The sequence below is a fragment of the Trachypithecus francoisi genome, unplaced genomic scaffold (assembly GCF_009764315.1).
Source record: "Trachypithecus francoisi isolate TF-2019V2 unplaced genomic scaffold, Tfra_2.0 Lachesis_group10, whole genome shotgun sequence".
NCBI classification, from domain to species: Eukaryota; Metazoa; Chordata; class Mammalia; order Primates; family Cercopithecidae; genus Trachypithecus; species Trachypithecus francoisi.
In genome coordinates, this window is record NW_022681455.1 from 129,771,657 (window position 1) to 129,796,724 (window position 25,068).

Genomic DNA, 25,068 nt, shown 5'->3' on the forward strand with positions numbered 1-25,068 from the left:
TCCGGTCCCCGCGAGGCAGCGGGTCCCAGCCCACCGTGTGCACTGGACTCTGCGGGGGCCTGGCCCACTCCCTGCTGTCCCCACGCTGGCCTTCCCATGTCAGAACTCAGTGGGAAGTTCCAGGGGCCTGACCACCCTGGATGTGTCAGAGGCAGAGCCCTGTGGCGCCCACCCGTGTCCAGCTCCTGTGCTGCGAGCTGGGAACCTCTGTGGGCCTCGGCTTCCCGGTCTGGAAAGTGGGGCAGCAGAGGTGCCTTCAGGGCTGCCGTGAGGATCCAGTGCAGGGCCTGGGTGCCTCTCACTGCATGTGCTTCTGCCTCCGCCTGGTATGGAGTAAGGGGTTCCATCAATACCTGCCCGGGGAATGGGCACTGGAGGACGGGCACTTTTTGTGCTGTAAGTGAAGCAGTCAGTGGCAAAACCACCCTCTAGCACTGACGAACTGTAGAGTTTGGGTCCCTCCCATCCCCAGGGGCCTGGGGCCGGCCTGGGAGGTGACATCTGTTGCCTGGACGTGGATTTCTACGAACAGTGGATGTTGTCTGTGATAACAGCCGGGCAATGTTCCAGTGGCTTCTGGAATCTTTAGCAACAATGACCCCCGTTCCCTGCACAGCAGGGTGGGAAGCAGAGGTGAGGCTGGCCAGAGGTGCAGGACTAGAGCAGCTGGGATGAGGTTGGCTCTGGGGCTCCATGACCCAGGCAGGGCAGAGGTCAAGTTCTCCCACCTGGGCCCTGACCCCAGATGGGCCCCAGGGCCTGTGTCCAGGAGGGCTTTTGCACCTGCAGTGCCAACCCCAAGTCATGACCGAGCTCTCAGCCACCAGATCCCCCAGCCCCTTGGGGGTGCTCAGGTGCTCTAAGAACGTGGCCTGGCAGGCTGGGGACGGGGACCGACGGCACGGACAAAGGAACGCCCAGGCAGGGCTAGACAGGGGCTGGGTGGGGTTGGACAGGGGCCTGGAGACACTCGCTGCAGCCCACCATCAGACTGGCTCCCTGCATGACCTGTGGAGTGACTGTACCTCTCCTAGCACTGGAGATGGGGAACGCCACACGGCCCTCGTGGGTGTTACAGGGACGCAACAGTGGGTGTAAGCCCCAGCGCTGTTATAGGCTGTAAGAACCACTCCACGACCCTGTAAGCAGGAGAGACAGGCCACAGGCAGGCAGTGCAGCAAGTGGCAGCAGGGAGAGCAGCCCCACGGAGGCGCCAGTGCCTTCACCTGTGGCACCACTAACAAGGCCCTGCTGCTCCCTCCATGCTGGGTCCGAACACCCGTGGGCACACAGCACTGGGGCACGCTGAAGTTGTTCCTGGTCCCTTCCTGCTTGGGAAGGAAATCAGATCCACTTAATTCAACCACCATCCTTCCACCCTGGCACTGTGGGAGGCTGAGGATGAATCAGAAACCCCAAAGTCAACCTGCGAACGGTGCAGCAGGGGAGGGGAAGGCCAGCAGAGAGCCCCAAGATGGTTCCAGAAGCTGGCAGGGAAATGCCTCACCCATCTCACACCCTCCCCACCACCCCAGACGTGGCAGCAGCGAGGCCCGGCCCTCCCCGGTGCAGCCCTGAGGGCTGGGATCTTGGGGATTAGTGACCCGGCCTGCCGGCAGCGTCTCCAGATCCTCACGTAGGGAGAAAAATTAATTTCTTCCAGTCATGCAGAAATGAAAATACGTGGAGCCAAACCAGAGAGATTTCCTGGAGGTGGTAACTGAATTACGCGGATAGCGGGCGGCAGGGGAAGAGCTCAGGGGGGCTCGGGCGGCCGGCGTGTGGCTGCGCCGCCCCAGAGGGTTCTGGAAGGAGATGTCTGGGGAAAGCCCTCCCGCTCACCGGCCCTGGCTTCACAGGTGGCGACAGCGTGGCCCCAGCACCACGAACCACTCATGTGAACTTCCCTTCTCCCCTGTCACTAGAGGATCCCAGCACATCCCAGGAGAGATGGAGCCTGCCGGAAGACTGGTCCTGATGCCACACTCTCTTCCCTCCCTGAGCCCCAATCTCGGGTGGGGGCCACATCTGTTCCTCCTGCTCTGGGGGTTTCTTCCTGTTTCCCCTTTCAGTGTGGAAGAGTAGCCACTTGCCCAGCAGGACGGTCCCAAATAGCACGGCTTTTCCAGGCACGGTGCTGTCAGCACCCTGAACAGGACCCTCCCCTCGGCTCCAGCGTGCACAGCATCCGCCTGTCTGGCCTCCGTGGAACTTTCTGACTCCCAACGCCCAGACTGGAGCCGGGGCAAAGGACACAGCCCAACCCCAGAGGCACACAGAGCCAGCCCTCCACGGATGAGCGTGCCCAGGAACTGTGGGCTCGGCCTTCCTGCCTCCTCCCCTGCCGGGAAAGCGATGCCAGGGGCAGGTGAGGGTCGGACACGCTCAGGCCCAGCCCTCACCCCTTCAGGTCTAGGGGACACAGTGGAGTCCCAGTCTCAAGAAGTTTCCCCAACCTCGCAGCAACTTGAGCAATGCCAGGCACCGAGTAACTGGCCCCCGCCCCTTATCCCCGGCCGACCCGTCCTCCGAGGTGGCTGCCCTGGGAACCTCCTGTTCCTGGTCCAGGAGAGGAAACGCACACCCGGGCCGGACGCACGGAAGCCGCACCCTGGCCGGGGCCACAAGCCTGACAGCTACCGACCAGCCCCCACCCACAGGAGCACGCGACGTGCTCTTTTCAAAGAAAAGGTTTTTCTTCCTGGGCCCTGGAATGGGCCTAAGTCAGCCGGCCTCAGCCCACAGGGTGAACGGGTGGGCACAGCCTGGCCGCGGCCCCAGCACACACAGGGCGGGCGCAGGGGCGGGGTGCGCCAGCCCCGCAGTGTGTTCGGAGCCCAGCGGCTCTGAGTCGCTGCCACCAGCCTGGCCGCCTTCTGCTCCACGTAAGTGAAGTCAGCCGTCTAGGGCTGCGTTTCCAGCCATCTGTCCCTCCACAGAGGCTCACACCTCCCTCCCCGCTGTTCCCACAGCCTGGCTCCGGGCCTGCCCAACACAGATGGACGCTTCCCAAAGGCTGTGCGCGCCATCGCTGCCACCGGGCTGTGCCGAGGCCCGCGGCCGTCAGGACCCCAGAGACGGCGCGCCAGGCAGGGTCCAGGCCCCCCAGCGCGGACCACCCTCACTCAGCCCGCCGGGCAGCGCCGGGGACCCGGGCGGGAGAGGGAGGGGCTGGAGGGAGCTCTGGACCCTCCTCCCCAGCCCGGCCGCCGGCACCTCGGCCTCTCCCAGGGCCGCCCTCGGCCTCCCCACTCCCGAGTCCCCGTCACGCGGGCCGCGGGGCCTTTGTTAGGAAAACCGGGCGGCCCCAGGGGAGCCCGCGGGACTTCCAGCGCCCGGGCGCGTCGTTTCCCCCTGAAGTTTCACCGCAGCCCCCGCAGGTCAGGCTCCGCTCACAGTGGGCTGCGCTCAGCCCGGATGGGTGGGCGCTGGGCGGGCTGGCTCCACCCTGCCGTGGGCACCAACTTTGAAAACGGCCCGTGCGCTCCGTGCGGCTGCGGCGCAGATCCGGGAACGGCAGCCGCGGGCGGAGTCGGGGGAGAGCGGCGGCGGCGCGCGGGGCGGACGCGGCACTTACGGTCGGGGGTCCGGGGGGTCCGGGGGAAGGCGGACGGCGCACACTCGTGACCCGGTCCGGGAGTAGCTGCTCCCTCCAGCTCGGTCCCCACCTCCGCGACTCGGGGGCGGCTGCGCGCTGTCTTCTGGCGCCGCACCGGGCTCAGGCGCGCGGCGGGGCTGGGGCGCGCGGGGCGGCCGCCTGGGCCATGCCGGGGACTCGGCTCCGGCCACCCCGCGCGGGAACAAAGCGCGCACCCCGCGCCGGGCGGTCTCCGGCCTCCGCGGCCCGCGCCGGGTCCAGCCGCCGCGCCTGTGGCTCCAACGCCGCGCTCTCGCCCGAGAGTCTCACGGGGCCCCGCGGCCCCCGCCCCGCGCGCTCCGCCTCCGCCTCCTGCCCCCCGCCGCCGCCGCTGCGCCACCTGCCTCCCGCCCAGCGCCCATCGCGCTCAGCTCCGCCCCGGGGCGCCGGCCTGGAGAGGGGCTCCCCGCCGCCGAGAGCCGCCCCCAACGCCTCCGCCACTGGAGCGCGCCCTAAGAACTGGCCGTGGGGGCCGGGGCTGTGCGGAGCACCGGGCGCGGGGAGGGGGCGCGGGGAGGGGGGCGGCGCGGGGGGGCGCAGGCGGGGGCACGCGGAGAGGTTGCGGGGCGCGGGCGCCGTGGAGGGGGCGCGGCTCTGGGGGCGGCCCCCGCCTGCGCCCCCCCCTCCCCCTCCGCAGGCCGCGCACACCCACCTCGCAGCAGTCGGCGGCCGCGGGTCTCGCAGCTTTAGAGCCGCGGCTTGTGGCGGCCGCGCGGGAGGCTGAACGGGGGTGGGGGTGGGGGGGGGGTGGGGTGGGGAGGGGAGCTGGAGGGGAAAGTCGCTCCTCCGGCCGCCGCCTCCCGCCCCGCGCTCGCCCCCCGCGCGGCGCCCAGCCCGGCCGGGGCCACCTCCGCGCGCGGCCGGCAGGGGTCGCGCTCCCCCCGCTCAGCCTCCCGGGCGGGTCCGATGTGAAGCCCTTGCCCCGCGCTGGCCCCGGGGCCAGGTCATTTGCATACGCTTTGCATTCATTTGCATACTGTGCGTTGGATGTCCACCGGCAGAAACGGCCCGAGCCGCTGCCCTGGCCTCTCCGCACTTTGCGGGCGGGCCCCCTCGTCCGACCACTTTGCCTTTCCCTAAAGTACTTTGTGGCGTGTATCTGGTGCATTTGCCTGCTTAGTACAGTTTACTAAAATTGGCGCCTTTTCCCTATTTCCTGCCCCAACTCACACGTGCTCTTATTTCTTAGATACAAGCGGGGAGTGGGGCCCAGGGGTCACCATTAGGAGACAGAAGAAGCCAGAACTTCAGAGCAGCAGGGCCTTGGTTTGCCTCTGATTTCACATATATTTTGCATGTGAAGGTCCGAGGTCCCCAATCCCCAAGTATGAAAATACAGCAACGTGCGGAACGTGGCCCATTCCAGCTTTGTGCCGCGGGCCTTTTTCCCCCACCCCTCGTCCCTCTCGTGGACTTGGCTCTACCCACCTGAGCTGGCAGAGGAAGGGGACAGAAACCCAGAACGGGGCCTCTGTGAAGGGGAGGACAGCACCCCCGCCTCCTGCAGCCCTTGGGTAGTGGTCTGGTCAGCTGGGTCACTAACCACAGTGTGGCCCAGCCAGTTCCTCCAGCTCCTGACTATGGGGAGTGCTGTCTAAAGCCCGCCAGACTCCGTGAAAATTGTGACGCAAACACCAGGCACCTACGTTCTCCTGCTTTTCAGACTGTGCTTAACATAGTGCTTGCCCATGTGGCTCAGCCCAGCCCTTGTGGAGGGGGGGTCGGTCCTGAGCCCACCCCACAGGACAGTGTAAGTCCTCATGCATTGGGTGTGTTGCCTGAGGTTACTGATTTTATGCTAGAAATTTATCCATCCTGGCTCCCTGGCTTCATGGACTCTGAGACACAGTGGATTTGAAGATGCACCCTTATTTTATGTGCCACTAAGAAAGGAAAACGTGCTGCCGGTACTAATCCTAAAACGCCCCCAGGTTTCAGAGATGTTACAAAGCAACATAAACGTGGGAGTGGGGGCAGGTGGGAGAATTCAGCAGCGAACCACCCAGAAGTCAGCTGGGAGCTCAACAATGCCTGAGGCAGCTCTAGCTTCCCACAGGGCCTGGGAGCAGAAGCCGGCCTGGACCTGGGCCAGAAGCCCTCACCCAGCACCAGCAGCACGTCTGTGGTCTCAGTTCTCTGGACCGCAGGCTTCGGGTGTTAAGTGACCAGTTGAGATGTCTCTGATTGACACAGGGTGCTCACAACCATTTGAGGAGTAAGAGACCTGAAGGCACTGAAGATACCACTGTAGCATCGGACACCACAACCTAGGCACTGCTCCTGCCCCTGCTCCCCACTCAGGAGAGCCGCGGTGGTGTGGTAGAGAAGAGAGGTATGTCGCAGGCAGGAGGGCTTCCTTCTGTGCTGTGAGTGGGCCTGCCCGACGCCTAGCCCAGCGGTCACAGGGTGGTCAGATGGTCTTGGCAGTAGCCAGCACAGAGCTGGGCACCATCTCTGCATTTCCCCCTGTGCTGCGTGGATGCTTCCGGAACACCCATTTTACAGGTGGAGAGGCTGAGCCTCTCAGCCACACGGACCTCCTGCTGCCTTATCCAAGGACTGGTTTCTTGCCCTGGATGCGGCCAAGTCACAGCTCCTGGGCATTTCAGAGGGACATTTAAGGAGGAGACTCCCAGCCCTGTGTGCAAGATGTCTGCAGTCTGTCCGACAAGGCCAGCGTCACCTGTGCGGGAGGTAGACCATGGGCAAGCAGGACCTCAGAGGGCCACACTCAGGGTTCAGGAGGAGGCAGAGCACTGGAGGAGGGAACTCGGGGTGCTCCCACAGAGCCACAGTGTGTCACTGCCTATAGAGGCAGGAGCTCACTTCACTTAAAAGAAACCGCTTCCCCTCCTCATGGCATGGCAGCCTTTCCGAGTAAAGTTGACTGCCCACCAGCATCTAGTACCCCTATCACACCCGTGGAAACCCCGGGAAGACCATGCCTGGCTCTAGGGCCTGCAGCACACAGTGGGGCAGCCCCAGCTTTGCTGACCTGTGCTGGGTGCGCCTCTGAGGCCCCACCCTGCTGCCCTCAGGAAAAAACCCCAACCTTCTGTCCTGCCAACTGCACTTCTGGCCATCCTGATCCCCCTCCCCAAAGGGCAGCACCCACATCTGATGTCCCTCTCAACCACTCAACAGTGCCTAGCTCAAGGTTCGGATAAAGACGCAGTTTATAAACACTTGCCGCAGGCGTCCCTGCCGTGTGTTACTTCCCCGCAGTCACGGCCCCTTCTGACACCAAGTAAGACTCGCTGTCTGAGGGGCCCTGGCCAAGGGGCAGGCACTAGGCCCTCTCATGTACCCTCCGTGGCCCTGGGAGGTAGGTCTTGCCACCAGCCTTGTTTGCCAGAGGAGAACACCGGGATCCAGCGTGATCCTGGGAGGCAGGTCTTGCCACCAACCTTGTTTGCCAGAGGAGAACACTGGGACCCAGAAAGCTTGGGTAATCACAGGTCACAGGCTGTTCTGTGGCAGAGTTGGGGTCCTGCCAGGCCAGCATGGTCCAGGGGGAGGCCAGGCCATCACCGTTGCTGACCTTCAGAAAATGGTTCTGAGCACTATAGACTCCCTCAAACATTTTCTGTTATAACTAAAAATCTGCAACAAAAGTTTAGATAGCTGCCAAGAATAGAAAGTCTGATACGCTATAGGTATAGATATTTTAAAATCAGTGGGTGGCTAATGGATTCTAGATACCATAGCAATTTGATAGCCACTGTTGTTCATCAAAAATATCTGAATAGGCCGGGCGCGGTGGCTCAAGCCTGTAATCCCAGCACTTTGGGAGGCCGAGACGGGCGGATCACAAGGTCAGGAGATCGAGACCATCCTGGCTAACACGGTGAAACCCCGTCTCTACTAAAAAATATAAAAAACTAGCCGGGCGAGGTGGTGGGTGCCTGTAGTCCCAGCTACTCGGGAGGCTGAGGCAGGAGAATGGCGTGAACCCGGGAGGTGGAGCTTGCAGTGAGCTGAGATCCGGCCACTGCACTCCAGCCTGGGCGACAGAGCGAGACTCCGTCTCAAAAAAAAAAAAAAAAAAAAAAAAAAAATATCTGAATAAACTTTCTTAAACACCGCATTTTCTCTCAGCTCCTACCTAAAACAGTGAGCTTTTAAACATAACACCAAAAGTATGATGTATAAAATAAAAATTTGGTAAGTTGGATTTCATTAAAATTTAATACTTCGGCAAAAGACACTATGAAGAGAATGGAAAGACACGCCAGAGACTGGGAGAAAATATTTGGGCAACACATATCTGATAAACGACCGTTATCTAAAATATACAAAGAACTCTTAAAACCAACCATGAGAAAACAAACAGCCCAATTAAAAATGAGCAAAAGATCTGAATAGACATCAGAGAAGAAGATCTGGCAAATAAGCATATGAAATGATGCCCAGTGGCCTTGCCACTAGGGAGTGTGTCAGCCAAGCCACAAGAGGCCACGACACGCCTGTTAGAATAACTAAAACCTAACACACCAACAACCCCAGACGCCGGTGAGGATGAGGATGTGGAGCAACGGGAGCTGTCATTCATTGCCGACGGGAATACACCATGGTACAGCCCTTTGGAAGACAGTCTGACCGTTTCTTATGAAACCACACACTCGGCCGGGCGCGGTGGCTCAAGCCTGTAATCCCAGCACTTTGGGAGGCCGAGACGGGCGGATCACGAGGTCAGGAGATCGAGACCATCCTGGCTAACACGGTGAAACCCCGTCTCTACTAAAATATACAAAAAATTAGCCGGGCGAGATGGCGGGCGCCTGTAGTCCCAGCTACTCGGGAGGCTGAGGCGAGAGAATGGCGTAAACCCGGGAGGCGGAGCTTGCAGTGAGCTGAGATCCGGCCACGGCACTCCAGCCTGGGCGACAGAGCGAGACTCCGTCTCAAAAAAAAAAAAAAAGAAACCACACACTCTTACCATGCGACCCAGCACTTGCGTTTCTTGGTGTTTACCCAAATGAGTTAAAAACTTATGTCCCCACAAAATCCTGCACATCAGTGTTTATAGAAGTTTCATTCGTATTTGCCAAAACTTAGAAGCCACTGAGACAGCCTTCAATAGGTGAACAGATAAAATACTGTGGCATATGCAGACAATAGAATATTATCCATGACAAAAAGTAGTGAGCTATCAAGCCATGGAAAGTGAACACTGATGGCTGGGTGTGGTGGCTCACACCTGTAATCCCAGCGTTTTGGGAGGCCGAGGGGGTGAATCACCTGAGGTCAGGAGTTCAAGACCAGCCTGGCCAACATGGCAAAACCCCATCTCTACTAAAAATACAAAATTTAGCTGGGCATGGTGGCAGCACCTGTAATCCCAGCTACTAGGGAGGCTGAGACAAGAGAATCGCTTGAACCCAGGAGGCAGAGGTTGCAGTGGCAGTGAGCCGAGATCGCGCCACTGTACTCCATCCTGGGCGACAGAGCAAGACTCCATCTCAAAAAGAAAAAGAAAAGTGAATTTTGCTAAGAAGTCAGTCCGAAAAGGCTACGTACTGTGTGCTTCCAACTCAACAGCATTCAGGAAAATGTAAAATGATGGAAATAGTAAAAAGATCAGTGGTTTTCAGGCGGTTATAGAATAGGGAAGGTTGAGTAGGGAGAACACAGGGGTTTGTTTGTTTTTTGAGACAGAGTGTTGCTCTTGTCGCCCAGGCTAGAGTACAGTGGCATGATCTCGGCTCACTGCAACCTTTGCCTCCTGGGTTGAAGTGATTCTCCTGCCTCAGCCTCCCGAGCAGCTGGGATTACAGGCACCCACCACCAGGCCAGGCTAATTTTTGTATTTTTAGTAAAGATGGGGTTTCACCGAGCTGGCCAGGCTGGTCTCGAACTCCTGACCTCATGATCTGCCCACCTGAGCCTCCTGAAGTGCTGGGATTACAGACATGAGCCAACTCGTCCAGCTGAGTTTTTGTTTGTTTGTTTGTTTGTTTGTTTGTTTTTAGACAGGGTTTCACTCTGTCTCCCAGGCTGGAGGGCAGTAGTGTGATCACAGCTCACTGCATCCTTTGACCTCCCAGACTCAAGCGATCCTCCCATCTCAGTCCCAGCTAATTTTATTTATTTTTTTGTAGACAGGGTTTTGCTGTGTTGCCCAGACTGCATGGAGGATTTTTAGGGCAGTGACACTATTCTGTATAACACTCTAATGGCAGACACAAGTCATATGCTGTCTAGACACACAGAATGTAACACCAAGAGAGATGCCCTGTGTAAACTATGGATGTCTCAGTGTTGGTTCATCGGTTGTAACAAAGGTATCACACTAGTGCCAGGTGCAATGCAGGGACCCTTCCCCGGCCCCCCCAGGGAACGAGCCTGAAAGAGTAGTGAGAACTGGGTGCTTTCCGCCCAGTTGTCCTGTAAACCCAGAACCACGCTAAAAAATAAAATCTATTAACTTAAAAAATTCAGCAGACAAAAATGAGGGTATCAATAACATTTTATGAGCCGTTTAAAAGACAGACACAAATCGACTCTTCTTCAGCGTCTGAATCTCTACACAACCCCTCTCTCCCTCAATGCTTCCCTCCATTCCACCCAGCCGACTTTTATCCTAATATATTTTCATGTTTGAAAGTCTTCTGATTCCCCTGTCGTACAAAACTATGTACATAATTGGAATGTCAAGATTTAAACATTTTCCTGCGTTAAAATGTATTTCCTGGGCTGGATTATCATGATAATTATTGGTAGTATATAACCGATACAAACAATATGAATGTATTATACATTTTGAGAACTAATAAGGATGCAAAGTAGGCTGGGCTTGGTGGCTCCCACCTGTAATCCCAGTGTTTTGGGAGGCCAAGGAAGTAGGATCGCTTGAGCCCAGGAGTTCAAGACTAGCCTGAGCAACATAGCAAAACCTCCTCTCAACAAATAATTAAAAAGTTAGCCAGGTGTGGCGGTGTGTGCACTGTAGTCCCAGCTACTCAGGAGGCTGAGGCGGGGGATTGCTTGAGCCCAAGAGGTTGAGGCTGCAGGGAGCTGTGATCACACTACTGCACTCCAGCCTGGGTGATGGAGCGGGGACCCTGTCTCAAAAATAAAAATAAAGATACAAAGTAAATTTTTGTTGGAAGGCAGTTCCTAAAAGGAGGGAGGGGGCACTTTTTGGTAGTAGTTTGTGTGTTCATGCATGAATAATACTGCCAGAAAAAGACAGGATTTGACATTAATTCCATTCCCGTGGTGGGTGTTTAATGTGAAAGCCAGAGAAGCTTCAGTCCCATAAATAACTCGATCAGAACGGGAGCTGTGTCCTAACAATCTCACTGTGACCTGCTTCTGAGAGTCAGATGCCACAAGCCACGTGGGGAGTGGTCATGAAAGTCATTTTTAATAACTGTCAGCTGAGAAATCGGTTCTGTCCCCCCTCAATTCTGTTTCATGCAAAGACCAGAAACCAGCAGGTTGCAGCAGAGACAGGTTCATGGCGAGTGGGGACCTGGGGGCGAGGCACCAGGCTGGCCCCAGGCAGAGAGATGTTGGTCTGTCTTGGGGAACTGGGAGAGGGTGACTGTGCAGGGGTAGCTGGAAAAGGACCCACACCGGCCCAAGCAGATTCTGCCTTGGCCATCAGCCTTGGCCATGTGGTGTGGGCACCGGATAACCCGGCTTTACGTTGCCCACGAGGTCAAGGAGACCCTCCCGGGAGGCAGGGAAGAACCCTAAAGCTGAGGGAGTCCGGGCTCCGGCCAGGAAGGTTCCTTGCCTCAGAGAGCGCCTCTCAGCTTTCTCCCCTGGCTGACACTGGCATCGCTGCTTTTGCAAATGAACTTTCCTAATTGTGAAGTGGCTTCATTTACTTACTCATTTCTTTTTTCCTTCACTCTCCATATCCAATGGAAGGTAAGTTACTGACACTTTGCCAAACCTCAGTTTTTCCTGTAAAATGGGGCTAAGTGCTGGCTGGCCTAGACATTTGCAATGTGGCCCAAAGACAAGTTCAGAGTTCTCTCCTGTCTTTGTTGAACTTCACACGAGAACCAGGCCAGGCACAAACAGCTGGAAATCGGAAGCGTCCCTCGGGAAAACCAGCGGGTGCACGTGTGTAAAAGGGAATGTGGATGGGATTGAGGTGGTATTTAAAATCCCTGGAGAAGCACAAACTCCCCAATAAATGGGGTTAGGACAACTGCCTCATGTGGGAAAAATAAATTATATACTCCTTACTTTACTTGGAAAAATAAACTCCACTTGGGTTAAAGAATAAAATGTGAAAAACTAAAACAATGAAAGGATTAAGAGAAAGAAACGAGCATTTGTATAATACTAATTTAAAATTAAGGCAGCCGAGAAACTCTTGACAAAATTTTAAGAAGCTGGAGGGGTTTGGCCATGTAGGCACGAGCAACTTCCATGTCCTGAAAGAGACAGGGGGCCCTGATGAGAGACAGGCTGGGAGCCGGGCGTGGTGGCTCACGTCTGTAATCCCAGCACTTTGGGAGGCCGAGGTGGGCGGATCACTTGAGGTCAGCAGTTCAAAACCAGCCTGGCTAACATGGCGAAACCCTATCTCTACCAAAAATACAAAAATTAGCCAGGTGTGATGGTGTGCGCCTGTAGTCCCAGCTATTCGGGAGGCTGAAGCAGGAGAATCGCTTGAACCCGGGAGGCAGAGGTTGCAGTGAGCTGAGATCGAGCCACCTGCACTCCAGCCTGGGCGACAGAGCGAGACTCCGTCTCAAAAAAAAAAAAAAAAAAGATGGGCTGGGAGTGGGTGTGGGACAAACAACAGTGGCCCCAGCACACAAACATTGCTAGAGAGAAGAACAGTACAAGCACTCAAAATAACGCTCAACAAAGTTCATGAGCAGGCAAATCCCACAAGAAGAAAACAAAAGGTGCCAGACATGGTGGCTCACGTCTGTAATCCCAGCACTTTGGGAGGCTGAGGCAGGCGGATCACTTAAGGTCAGGAGTTCAAGGCCAGCCTGGCCAACATGACGAAACCCCATCTCTACTAAAATACAAAAATTAGCCGGGCATGGTGGCGCATGCCTGTAATCCCAGCTACTCTGGAGGCTGAGGCAGGAGAATCACTTGAACCCGGGAGGCAGAGGTTCCAGTGAGCCGAGATTGCATCACTGCACTTCAGCCTGGGTGACAGAGCGAGACTCTGTCTAAAAAAATAAAAAGAAAGCGGCCGGGCGCGGTGGCTCAAGCCTGTAATCCCAGCACTTTGGGAGGCCGAGACGGGCGGATCACGAGGTCAGGAGATCGAGACCATCCTGGCTAATACGGTGAAACCCCGTCTCTACTAAAAAATACAAAAAACTAGCCGGGCGAGGTGGCGGGCGCCTGTAGTCCCAGCTACTCGGGAGGCTGAGGCAGGAGAATGGCGGAAACCCGGGAGGCGGAGCTTGCAGTGAGCTGAGATCTGGCCACTGCACTCCAGTCCGGGCGACAGAGCGAGACTCCGCCTCAAAAAATAAAAAAAATAAAAAAAAAATAAAAAGAAAGCAAAGGAACGATAACCCCCGCCACTCTTAAAGTCACACGGCTTCCCTGCTTCTCTTCCTCACACCCGGCCCCCTCTCCTCCTCTCCCGTCTCTCTTCCCGTCTCTGTTTCTGGATCTGTCTGCGCTTGTTCTGCATTCCCCTATTCTCCAGGGCAGGAACTACATTGGTCTGTTCACTCCTCGCCTGGACCGGCACCGGCACAGAGGGTCAGGAGTGTTGGCACCTGTCTTCCAGGTCTCCATCCCTCCCTTTGTTTGCTGAGTTACTGCGTGTTCTCATTTCCTCATCACACAATTCTTCAAGAGGTATCATTATCTGCATCTCATTTTATTTTCGCCTTCTTTTCTGTTACCTATATGTTTGAATTTTCCTTTAAGTATTTTTGTTTTATCTTTGCTTTTTTGAATTAAAAAATCAGTTTTAAAATTGCACCTGCAGTACAAAATCAGCGTGGCTGCTGGGTTTGCTGCCATTCCCTCCCCTTGGGTCTGTGGCTTCTCAGCCCCAGCTCGGGTCACAGACCTGCTGCCATGGCCCCAGGGTGAGCACAGGGCTCAGAGGACAGTCGTGCAGGCAGCTGCCGCCCCAGCGACTGGTCCAGGAGGAGGGCAGGTGACCACACGTGGCCAGTCACAATCCTTCCCTGGGAGTTTTTGAACTGGAACAGGAGAGGACAAACTTCTTTGGTCTGCGTGGGAGGCAAGCCCAGAGTGGCCTGGACGGCTGCTGGGAAGAGAGGGTGGGCAGAGCGGCCGAGGGCGTGCTCATGGTTGGGTCTGTGGGGCCTGAAGCCGGTGCCCCTGCCCTTCCTGTAGTTTGGTGCTTGAGCCAGCACAGTCACAGGTCTCCCTGATGTCTTTGAGCTGGGTTTCTGTCACTTGCGGCTGCAGCGTTCTGGCACAGACCCTTGGCCCAGAGCCCCTGTGCAGAGGTGGGTTTGGGTCTCCCCAGCCCCAGCAGCCCCAGGAGGCTGTGAGATCTAAGCCGGAAGCTGCTCTGGGCACCTGAGTGCTGAGAGCCCGAGTGATGGGAACAGGCCTGCTGCTGTGCAAAGGCAGAGCGACTCATTTTTATCAGCCAGAGTCCTGGCCAGGCCCCAGGGTGGACGGTCTCCAAACCGCATGCATCCCTGGCACTGACAAAGCCATCTATCATCACTGGAGCGAGGGCACCCCGGGAGGCTCTGCCAGGCCACGGGGTAAGGGAGCTGCCTCCCTCCAATGCTTTTCCCACGGGGCACCGAGACAGCTTTCACCAAGACAAATCTGGCTCTGCCACTCCCTGCCCGAGATAGAGTCTCAGCTCCCCGCATGGGGTGCGTCCTGCTCACCCCACCGCCTCTCTGAGCTCCGGCCTCACAGGCACACACCGCCCGTCTGCCCGGAACCTTCTGCCCACAGACTCCTCTCAGCCTCAGATCCCTCTGCTGAGTGGCCATTCCTGCTGGGAGGCAGGAATTCCCTGATCTGCCCTTCCTGAGTCCGGGAGAGACACCTCCCGTCCCCCCAGGATAGCCCCATCACAATTGTTCACAGGTCTCTGTGTTCTCCTTGAACAAGTATTTGGCGGACCCCCCGGAGCCACAGCCAGAGGCTTCCTGCCCCCACCCCCGGCACCCTGGGGACGGCATGTCTAGGACCCCACACAGGGCCTGTGTCGAGTGGTGTCATCGGGTTTGCTGCTGAATGAGCAGATGATCTAATGAGTGACCATCCTCACCCATGAGAAGGAACATAACCAGGTCTCCATCTGCCCAAGAGATTGGCCCCCAGTCTCGCTGTCCCCAGCAATGACAGAGGAGGAGGGACAAGGAGCGCTGTGCCTGGGCGGGGCCATCGCCTCTGTCCCTCGACTGGGCTTGTCACACTCAGCCAGACCTGCTCCCAGTGGAAAGGCCGAGTGACCCTTGTTCTTGCCTTTGCATCCCTTTCTCACAGGGCCTGCGGGGCTGACAGCCAGTGGTGAGTGGTGAGGGTTGATGGAAGAGGGAAGGAAGGAGTGAGTGTGGGGAGAGCCGGCCAGGCTCCCCGCGTCCACCCAGATGGTGAGCTGCCCCTGTCCTGGAAACGCTGTGGCCAGAGGCTGGCAGAGCCCTCAAAATGGTCCCCACAGCTCCCGGCAAAGCCATCAAAAAGGTTCCCGCAGCTCCCGCCCGCTCTCAGGACCCTGAGTCTGGGAGACTGGGGTTGAGCAGCGATCGGAATGTACGGGGCGTGCGGGCTTCCAGCTCAGGATAGCGCCAGCAGGGGTGGCCGGGACGATGGCGAGGTGAGGTGTCTGCTCCCAGGCTGTGTGTGGCTTGGATGCCAAAGCACCTTTTGCTGTATTTGGTATCCTGAGACCCTTACATCTGTCTTTTGAAGGCACAGTTTGCTCCCGGGAAAACACACATTTGGGTTTATTTTGCTGTGACTGCATCCCCTGAATCTTAATCATATGTGTTTTCTGGGTTTTCCTTAAGGGGGATGGCTCCCCTTAAGATGACTTTGGGGCTGCCATGGGCCTTGTCACCTGTGTTGTGAGGGACAGAGATGCCCACAGAGCATGTGGGCTCTGCTTCTGCCCTGGGCAATTGAGGGCAGGTGGCCTCTAACAGCTGACACCATGTCAGGACAATGGCCACCGAGCCGGAGGCCCTTTCATCTGGAGTCCTGGTGCTTCTGGACTCAGGCGTGAATGTACCGTGGCCATGCCCGGGTGTGGTCATGGCCCCTCTACAGCTGCCAGTCAGAGAACTGCCCAGGAGCTCCCATTCCTCCTCTGAAGACGTCAAATCCCACCACTGACCAAGATAGCCCCCTGGCCACAGTGGGCGCCCCCAGCCGCCGCGATAGTACCCCAGCTGCTATGGAAGGTCCCCTGACCACGAAGGCACCCTGTCCACCATGATAGGCCGGCCACCCATCTACTCTGATAGCCCCCTGCCCGGACAGCCCTGCCCAAGGCTCCTGACCCCACCCAAGGCTCCTGACCCCACCCAAGGCTCCTGACCTCAGCCAAGGATCCTGGCCCCACCCAGTGCTCCTGACCCCGCCCAGGGCTCCTGACCTCAGCCAAGGATCCTGGCCCCACCCAGTGCTCCTGACCCCGCCCAGGGGTCCCAACCCCCAGGCCTACTGAGTTCCTGCTCCCTGAGGCTTTGGGAAAGAGACCGTAGAGTTAGTTGTCTGCCAGGAGAGCCCTGGAGGGCGACCGCCTGGCCCCAGCCCCAGAGGCAGTGTAGAGCTTCCAGACAGAAGGGCCAGGAAACCTGGGTCGGAGCCCTGCTTATCACACGTGGGACGGAGGGTGAAGACCCGCTTCACGGGAGAATCCCATGCACACGGAGCTCACGGCCTGTCCCAGGGTGGGCGGGAGACCTTCCCCCACCCACCGGGTCCCCGGGACACAGCGTGTCCGCCTGCTTGTCCCCGGGGCTCTCAGGGTTCTCTGCTCTTTGACTGAGCCCAGGGACGGCCCTGCTTCCCCTGACTCAGAGCCCAGCAGCTCCCGGAGGGTGGAGGGTGGAGGGTGGAGGAACACAGAGCTTCCTCAGGTCTCACAGGCATGGCCCCGTTCAGTTCCACGGGTCGGGGCTTCCCAGCAGGGGACATGGAGGCCCGGAAGGCATTTGTCTGGAGTCACACAATCCCATGGCAGAGGGAGGCGAGGCTGGGACCCACAGGCTCTATCTCCATCACCCCAACCTGCAGCTGCCCTACCTGGCCTGCCGTCTGTTCCTGGAGGACCCTGCCGGCGGTGCCCTGGGAGAAAGGGGCATTCCAGGCGTGGCCGGCGGGGGGCGGGGCGGGGGCTGGCATCTGCTCCTTGGCTGCCTTCCTGACTGAGTTTTGAACTGGACTGCGTGCCCCCTGCCCTCCCTCCATGCCTGCTCCAGGTAGCGTCACGAGGGCCTGCAGCAGCTGCACTGAGCACGGCCCCCGGGGTTCTGGGCTGCCCGGCACCCTCTTGTCCACACCGTACTTTGCCAGGGCCTCTTAAATGTAGAGGCTGAACCACAGACGGAGTGGCTCACCTGGAGACTGCGGCAGCCTGAAGTCGGGGCCCTCTACGTCTTCGTCCCGCTCTCCCCCGGAACAAAACCGCCCTTGGGCTTCAGGCTCCAGAGGTTGTGCCCACAGGCAGCTGCCCAGCAGAGTCACCGTCACGCGGGACTGGTTGCTCACTCCTCCGCCATCGACCCAATCCCCGGAATCTTCCCTCTCACCAAATGCTCCAGGTGGTTCTAACCTCACAGTCTGGACAGCCAGCTGATGGCCCCAGAGGTTCCTGGTCAGAAGTGTTGCCTTTCCCTGCCCTCAGGACACCCACACCCCACACCAGGGTGCCCAGGACAGATGCCACTGCCTTTCAGGGCTAACAGCACACATGGCAGAGCACGCTCTGTGGGGCTGCCACCTGACCCGGGACAACAGTGCTGCTCACACAGCACAAACAGGGTCGGAGCTTGCTCAGAGACTACGACACCCCTCAGCCCGGGGAGGGTGAAACGAAGGTGACAGCCAGTCCCTCCATCCCCAGACACGTCCCCTTGCTGACCTCCACACCTGTCCTCACTGTACATCTAGGAGGCCCAGAGAGGGTCGGTGGCTCACCTGAGACACACAGCTGTGGCGAGACAAGGTTCTCAACAGACTGTCAGCCGAGCACAGATAAACTCAAAAGCAGATGCACACAGTGGAATACTATTCAGACATAAGGAAAGGCAGGTCCGACACATCCTCCAGCAGGATGGACCCAGAAAACACGGGAAGAGCTGGTGACAGGATCCCACTGACACGCAACGCCGGAAAAGACAAATCCACAGACGCAGGAAGCAGATCAGTGGTGGGCAGGGCTGAGGGAGGGAACGGGCCTGACTGCCCATGGGCATGGGATTTCTTTTGGGGGAAAATGTTCTAAAACTTGTTAGCAGTGATGGTTGCACACCTCTGTGACTCTGCTAAATGCCACTGACTTGTGTACTTGAGATGGGTGAGTTGTAAGATGTGTGGGTTAAACCTCAACAAGGCTGCTTGAAAGTCACAGTAGACCTGGAACCAAAGCTCCTGTGAGCCGCTCACACTCCCTCGCTCACAGAGAGGCCACAGAACTTTGTCGGCGCACCGGGCACTAGCGGGATGGGTGTCAAGGCCGTGCATGCCCACGAAGCCATAGGAAGCCTGGTCAGGCTGTCGGAGCCTCAGACGGCACAAGCCTATCCCGAGAGGAAAGGGCCCTGGACGCACGCTGTGGGCGAAGAGGCCTAAAATAGCTTCAAGAGCCCAAAGCTCCCGGGGAGAAGTTGAGGTTGATGTGGTCACTTCGAATGGGGAACTCCTGTAGGAAGGAAAGGAGAAGTTTTATTTGGGGCGGGGGTGTTAGAGTAATGCCAGGCGGGGCGACGGGGGAGGAAGGTTCTGGGGCGGGGGCGTTAGAGTAATGCCAGGTCCTGGTGCAGAGCTCGTGAGTGCCCCACGTCCCCGGACATCACCCGCGTGTCATCTGGAGCAGAAGCTGGTGGAGAGGCGTCCTCCCCGTTCTCAGATAGGGAGACTGAGGCCTGGGTGGGGGCAGGTGGAGAAGAACAGTCGCCACCCAGCAGCCCAGCACTGCCTTTGGAGAGAGAAAAACTCGCTCCCCCAGGACCGGGGGCTGGGGGCCTGGGTGTGGCCTTTGGAAGGAGATGAACTTGCTCAGGGCCCAGGTCTGCGCCGGCTCTGCTCTTCCCGCTGCAGGCTGTGGGTCCTCTGCGGGCAGCTCTCATGCTGCAGACCTGGCTCCCTCAGGGGATGGTCAGAGTGGGACCCTGTACTTCCTTGGCCTCCCTTTTCCCTTTACCTCCATGGAGCAGACCTGAGTTCCCAGAGGGCTGGTTCCTCTGCGCCCTGACTCCTGGCAGCCCTGTCAGCTGCTCATTCACCCAACAGATGAGTGCTGCATGCCTGGGTTGTGCCACCCCAACCCAGGGCCAGGATTCGGAGGGGAACAGAGAGAAAGCGCCGTCCTCGGGATGCCAAGGTCCCAGCGGCTGGAGGGACAACGACCCTGTTGATTGACGGGCTGAGTCATGTGCCGACGTCCTTACTGGCAGGCACGCCGCATGTGCCAGAGGTTCAGGCCTGGCCTGGGCCCGCTGTGTCCTGGTCTCATACACGCTACACGGACAGTCACACAAGCAGCTGCTGCAGCTATGGACGGGCAGTGGGGACGGGACATGACACTGTCGGGGAGCAGAGGGGCCTCCTTGCAGAAGAGAGTTGAAGTAGCCCTGGTGATGACGATGGGCTCCCAGGAGAGGCAGAGAGGACACGCGTGCACAGCCAGGGTGGAGAGAACACGCGTGCACAGCCAGGGGCAGAGAGAACATGTGGGCACACCCGGGGCTGGAGGCACGTAGGTGTTCATGGTCTGCAAGGAGGCCCGGGCACTGGGGCAGCACCCAGCGCTTACAGAGCCTGCAGGTCTTGGACAGAGGTGCTGGCACAGGCAGGAGGTGGCATGGGTCATACCACCTGTAAAACCCATGCACAGTAGAGAATGTTCTCGAAATAAATGTGATGCTGCGATTGCCTGAGAGGGAATCCAGGTGCAGGAGAGGGAAGGTCCCAGGGAAACCCTCCTTTTCCTCCTCCTTCCTCCCAGCTGCTGGGAAAGGCGATGGAGAGAAAACGGGAGCAGGGCGGAGATGGTGTCTGGGATCACTGGAGGAAAGGTGGCTTATTGTTTAAAAAGATCATTAAACCTGTAATCCCAGCATTTTGGGAGGCTGAGGCGGGCAGATCACCCGAGGTCAGGAGATCGAGACCAGCCTGGCCAACATGGTGAAACTCCATCTCTACTAAAAATACAGAAATTAACTGGGTGCGGTGACGGGCGTCTGTAATCCCAGCTACTTGGCAGGAGGCTGAGGCCTGAGAATCGCTTGAAAGCGGGAGATGGAGGCTGCAGTGAGCCGAGACCGCACCACTGCACTCCAGCCTGGGCGACAGAGCCAAATTGTCCAAAAAATAATAATAATAAATTAAAATAAATAAATAAATAAATAAATAAGGTTCCAAGGAAGATGAGTCCATTTCTCTCCGATGATTTTCAGTAGAAAACAGGCAGAGATAAGACAAGGTGCTTGATTCCCGGTCTGTCTGCCCTCCCAGGACAGCCTAGGAGACGTGAGTGATATTGAATGATTCAGGCCTGCACCTGCTGGGCTGGGAGGGCATGGCACTCTTCTGCCTCAAGCTCTAAGTTCAATGTGGACAGCATCTGTGAAATGGGACCACGTCACCTGCTCTGCTGAACTCATGGGGCCAGGTGCCAGGTCGACGGGGTCATGGGTGCAGAGGCTGTTTGAAGATAGCAGAGAAGGTGTGAAGAGAGAAGCTTGAAAATCCTGGTGTGAGAAGGGCCTCAGGAGTGTTGCATTTGAGCACTGTTGATTTGTGGACTGGAACCTACTGGAACGAATCCATTTGTCGTGGAGCATAAACAGAAGTCAGCTGAGTGAGGCCTCCACAAGAGCCTCAAGTTTCCATATGAAAAGAGGCTGGCCTGGTCTTTGTCCTCTGCCCCTTCTTCCTCCTTCCTGCCTGGAATGCAGACATGATGCCTGGAGCGGAGGCAGCCACTTTGCAGCCAGGAAACCATAAGCAAGAGGATAGTGAAGTTGAAAGAGTAGAAATGCCGGGTACCAGACAGTGTCACTGCGGTGGCCGGAGCCACCTGCCTCTGGGCTTTGGTGATGTAGAAACAAACCTTGTTTACATTCCCATTAGGTTTCCTGTGATTTGCAGCTGAACACAATCCTACTGGCTATAGGAGTCAAACCCTGCACAGGGACGGCTGCCAGGTTTTGGAGATGACAAATCCAGAATGCCTAGTTAGATACCTGGTTAAATTTGAATGTCAGATAAACAGTAACTGATTTTTAGTGTATGTCCCAGGCAATATTTGAGATACACTTGTACTTTAAGAATTTGTTTATCTGAAATTTGACTATGACTGCAACGCTATTCACGGCTGAAGTCACAGAATCCAGAGAGACTGTGAGACCTGTCTGAGGTCTTGCTGTGGGCAGGTGGTGAGTGGGGCTCTGCCTTCTGTATTCCCCAGCCTCCCCTTGTTTTCATCCTGATCTGTTGTCTCTAGAGCTTTCTGAAACCTGCTGTAACAGATGTGTAAAGAAGGGGGCCTGTGAATGCCGCGAGAGTCCGTGAGAGATGGTTCCCAGACGGGAGATGCATGGGGAGTGACGGAACCTTCTGTAGGAACTGACACACAGCACTAGAGATTTCCACTGGATAGTAAACGACACTCAGCCTGGACACTCCCACTCCATAGTGACCAACACAGCCTGGACACTCCCACTCCATAGTGACTGACACTCAGCGCTGCACATTCCCACTCCATAGTGACTGACACTCAGCCTGGACACTCCCACTCCATAGTGACCGACACAGCCTGGACACTCCCACTCCATAGTGACTGACACTCAGCGCTGCACATTCCCACTCCATAATGACTGACACTCAGCCTGGACATTCCCACTCCATAGTGACCGACACAGCCTGGACACTCCCACTCCATAGTGACCGACACAGCCTGGACACTCCCACTCCATAATGACTGACACTCAGCCTGGACACTCCCACTCCATAGTGACCGACACAGCCTGGACACTCCCACTCCATAGTGACTGACACTCAGCCCTGCACATTCCCACTCCATAGTGACTGACACTCAGCCTGGACACTCCCACTCCATAGTGACTGACACTCAGCCCTGAACATTCTCACTCCATAGTAACTGACCCTCAGCACTAGAGAGTTCCACTGCATACTCCTACTTTTTTACTTTTACAAAAGCATCAGTTGCCAATGGATATTTATTTTCCACAAACAATATGAGACGCCCTGACCCAGCCTCAAAGGTGAATTCACTTCCCAGGCTGCTGCGCCCACTGTGTCTGCTGCGGCTGCTGGGGTCACTGTCCTGTGGGAGATGCTGAGGCTTCTTCTGTGCGCAGCAGAAAAAGCACCGTGATTCATCAGCCATGCCTGTCGTGAGTCTGGAAGAAGCAGCCCAGGGCCCAGGCCACCCTGCACCCCAAGGGCACATGGTAGGGCCGGATCTCCAAAGGGTGCATTTGGGAGGACTGAACACAGATGCCGAGTTCCCTGGACCACGTTTCGGGGGGAGACGGCCACGCAGCCGGAGCCAGTGCCCTCCCACCCAGCACCTCCCGTGGCCCTCGTGGTGCTCGGCACAGCCGCAAACATAGGTGTTGTTATTTGTTGCCTGTGTGAAAACAGGGAAAGCAAAGCTTGCTGCTGCTTTCTAGTCCGTCCCCGAACCCTGGAGCTGAGGGTGGGGGCTGACCCTGCACAGCCTCTGAGCACCAGCGCGAATACCCAGGTCCACTCAGAAGGGAGCTGGGCACCCCCACCCTGCATGTCCGAGAACTTTCACTGGCTTGATTTTCACAGAGCCTCCAGGAGGGCACAGGGCACGCCACCCCGCTCTGTGGTTTGCAGAGGGGAGATAACAGAGGTTGGGTCCAGAGCCACATCCCCAGCACCTGAGCTGGGGGGACAGAGTCAGTACCGGGGGCCCCGGGCAGATGTGTAGCTGGGCCTGGCAGGATGCTGGGGGTGCTTCAGATCCAGAGGGGGAACCGGAAGAAGCAGACACAGGCTCAGGGCCGGAGGGAGAGAAGGCAGGGCTTGGACAGAGGCCGTAAGGAGTTTCTACCAAAGTCCAGGGGCCGTGGGGGAAGGCCAGGGGCGGGTGCTCATCTTCTGCCAGGCTGCTGCTGCTGCTTTTTTTTTTTTTTTTTAAAGAACATTAAGATCTTTAAAATATTTGTGATAAACAGTGCATAAAATTTACTATTTTCGCCATTTTAAAGTGCACAATTCAGTGGTGTTTAGTACACTGACAATGTTCTGCAACCAGCGCCTCTGCCTAACTCCAGACCCGTCATCACCCCTGCAGTGAATCCTGGCCCCAGGAGCTGTCACTGTCTTCTCCACACCCTCCCCACAGCGACCCCAAATCCACTCTGTCTCTATGGATTTGTTATCCTGGACATTTCATAAAATGGGACCAGACCAGCCGGGCGCGGTAGCTCATGCTTGTAATCCCAGCACTTTGGGAGGCCAAGGTGGGCGGATCACGAGGTCAGGAGATCGAGACCATCCTGGCTAACACGGTGAAACCCCATCTCTGCTAAAAATACAAAAAATTAGCCGGGCGAGGTGGCGGGCGCCTGTAGTCCCAGCTACTCAGGAGGCTGAGGCAGGAGAAAGGTGGGAACCCGGGAGGTGGAGCTTGCAGTGAGCGGAGATCGTGCCACTGCACTCCAGCCTGGGCGACAGAGTGAGACTCCGTCTCAAAAAAATGAAAACTAAAAATAAATTAAAAAAATAAAAAATGGGACCAGGCCGTATGCGGCCTCCTGGCTCTTTCACTTAGTGTAATGTTCTCGGAGCTGAGGCGTCACTCTGCCGTGTGCCTCAGGAAGAGATTTTAACGGCATCACGCCTGGATTTCCCTGCTCAGCTGACACTTTGTGAGCCAGGCATGCGGTGGCCCAGGGAGAGCAGCGTTCTGCGACTCAGGGTCCTGCAGGATCCTGGAATGCAGAGAGGCTCGGGTCCACGCATGCCTAAGGCAGGAGGCCTGGCCTGGCCACGCAGGCGTGGGTCCCTCATCCCTCTGAGCCTCTGTCTCCTTGTGGTGACTCAGGGGACCCTGCAGCTGGCTTGCAGCGTATCCTGAGAAACAGCAGAGCTCTGTCTGCAGTGAGGAGAGGACAGAGCTTTCTGGGCCCCCAGCCCTGCACCTGTGTGGCAGGTGGCACAGCTCTGCGGTCTACAGGGGTCTTTAAAGGGGCATGCACACAAGACCATCTGCATACCGGGGCCAACTGGCTTAAAGGAATCCATGTGTGGGTCTTCAGCTTCCAGACTGTTCTGCAAACACGGCCTGGGGTCAGCTGTATGCTGCTCCCACCTGCTTTTCCCCCACTTCATGGATTGCCTCTCTCCAGCCTGAGCCTGATTACAGGGCTTCGACCCACCAATGAAAACCCAGGACAGACCCCATGCCCTGCCTGCCTCCTGTTTGGAAGCCACAGACCCAAAGGTATAAAAAGGCACACTGACTTCCGGCCCTCCTGGTGTCAGCCAGGTTGCCAAGGGCCCAGTGGCCTCTTTTGACTTTTAATTTACTGCTGATGAGGCTTCAGTTAGGGTTAGGGTGCAGGAAACTGACAAGTCACAAGCTACTTTTTGTTCTGAAGAAAGACTGCCCTTCACTAATTCTCATTCATCGAGTTTCATGTGGCTTTCCTTCTTCACGCGGTCCTTAATGTCCCTTGTCCCTCTCTGAATCACCTGGGCTGCCCGGCTGCCTCCCTTCTCGAGGAGTAACGCGCCTTTGACACATGCTTACTGTATGTGTGTGTAAGAACTATGCTTTTACCTTTTGAAAAATATACCTTGACCTTTCCTTCCTGCTTCTTTACTTTTCTATCCTCCCATCCATCCATCCACTCACCCACTCCTCTATCCATCCACCTACTCATCCATCCACCCACTCATCCATCCACCCACTCATCCATCCACCCACTCATCCATCCACCCACTCATCCATCCACATACTCATCCATCCACCTACTCATCCATCCCCCACTCATCCATCCACCACTCATCCATCCACCCACTCATCCATCCACCCACTCATCCATCCACCCACTCATCCATCCACATACTCATCCATCCACCTACTCATCCATCCACCCACTCATCCATCCACCTACTCATCCATCCATCCACACACCCATCCACCATCTATCTATCCACCCACCCACCGTCTATCCATCTGTCTATCCATCCATCCATCCACCCACCCATCATCTGTCCACTCATCCATTCACCCATCCATCCATCCACCCATC

At 57.1% G+C, this 25,068-nt stretch overlaps 1 protein-coding gene across 6 annotated transcripts in view; it reads right to left on the reverse strand.

Moving 5' to 3' along the window:
• The window catches only part of CBFA2T3 (CBFA2/RUNX1 partner transcriptional co-repressor 3), a 100,997-nt gene that overhangs the window by 62,543 nt on the left and 13,386 nt on the right, over window positions 1–25,068 (reverse strand). The window contains exon 1 of one of the 6 annotated variants that reach the window (XM_033219364.1): window positions 4,290–4,363. The exons of 2 other annotated variants lie outside the window; for them this stretch is intronic. The gene's annotated coding sequence lies outside the window, so the exon portion shown is untranslated. Of the gene's footprint in view, window positions 1–3,577; window positions 4,055–4,289; window positions 4,364–25,068 lie in introns of those variants that run through there. 3 more of the 6 variants (XM_033219362.1, XM_033219361.1, XM_033219363.1) reach the window with 3 other exon arrangements.